This window comes from Oxyura jamaicensis, chromosome 6 (genome assembly GCF_011077185.1).
Source record: "Oxyura jamaicensis isolate SHBP4307 breed ruddy duck chromosome 6, BPBGC_Ojam_1.0, whole genome shotgun sequence".
NCBI classification, from domain to species: domain Eukaryota; kingdom Metazoa; phylum Chordata; class Aves; order Anseriformes; family Anatidae; genus Oxyura; species Oxyura jamaicensis.
The window spans coordinates 12,232,214-12,233,610 of NC_048898.1; positions in this window are offsets into that span (position 1 = coordinate 12,232,214).

Below are 1,397 nucleotides of genomic sequence, written 5' to 3' on the forward strand. Positions count from 1 at the left end.
GGGGGGGGGGGGGGGGGGGGGGGGGGGGGGGGGGGGGGCCGGGCTGCCCCCCCGCCCGCAGCCGCCCCGTTCCCCGGCCCCCCCAGGACAATCGGTGCTTTACGAGGAGCTGCTAATGAGGCGAGCCGCCCCCAGACCCCCCCCCATTTTCCCCCCCGCCCCGCAGCCCCGCCCCCTGCCCGCCCCCCCGCTCGCAGCCCCGGGGGGGGCACTCATCGGGGGGGCAGAACCGCCCCCCTCACCCCGAACCCCGGCGCCCGCCCCCCGCCCCCAGGGCGGCTGCCCCGCCGCTCCGCTCCGCGCGGCTCCGGCTCCGCGTTTTGCGTGCGGCCGCGGCGCCGGCCGGGGAGCGCCGAATAACAAAGGCGAGCTGGAGAGCGGCCGCCGCGCGGCCTGCCAGTGACGTCAGCGAACAATGCCGCTGCCTGCCAGCCGGCCGCGCGCGCCCCCGCGCAGAGCGCGCCCCCGCCGCTCCCCCCCTCCCCTCCCCGCCCGGCCCCTTAAAGGAGCCGCGCGCCCCGCTCCGCTGGGGGGGGCGAACAGGCGGTGCTTAAGAACAGTTGCGTCGCCCCCAGCCGCATCTCTCTGGTGTTCCTCAGCCCGTGCTGCTTAGGGACCTCGCCCACTCGTGACTAGATCTGGGGACTGGACTCCTCCACAGGGGGAGAGCCAGACGGAGCGCAGCAGCGCGCTTGTAGTCGCTAAGGAAATGCCTCTGGCAGGGGGGGTGCACTTGCACCTCCTTGCACGCTCACCCCGAGCCAAGCCGTTATCTGTGCCAGACGCGTGCAATCGCTGCGCGTACTCGTCTGAACGCCGCTGCGGGTGCCGCCGACAGGCCCTGACGTGACCGCCAGTCCCGCGCCGCACACGCGAGCCCCAGGTAGCCGCGACTCGGGCAGCCCCAGCAGCTGGGCGAAGCACCGGGCATCATCCTCTGCAAAGCAAAGGAGCCGGCTCCCCTGCCACCGCCACGCCATTCCAGCCTGAGCAGGGGGACTTGGTTAGTTTGGCAAAGAGAATAAAGCCTTCAAAAATGTGGTGTGGCGAGACAGCACTGAAATCCAGGATGTACGCCTTCAGGAGTCAAGGATACAGCTCAAAAAACAAAAACGAGCTGAAAGAATAGGAAGAGAAGGCAGGCCATGTGATTATAACGTACCGAGAAGGAACTTAACGTATGTGAGCTGAGGAAACAGCATTGTAAACGTGCTATTTATATAGTGCCGAAAGTATACTTTTACAGGGACATAAACACTCATCACCCCAGTGCATGCTGATCTGTCCTTCTACAGGAGGAGACAGCACCCTGTCAGAGCCAAATCAAAGTATAAATTCAAGAACCAAGCACATCTCAACCCTGAGAAACCTCAAACTCAAATTTGATCTGGAATAAA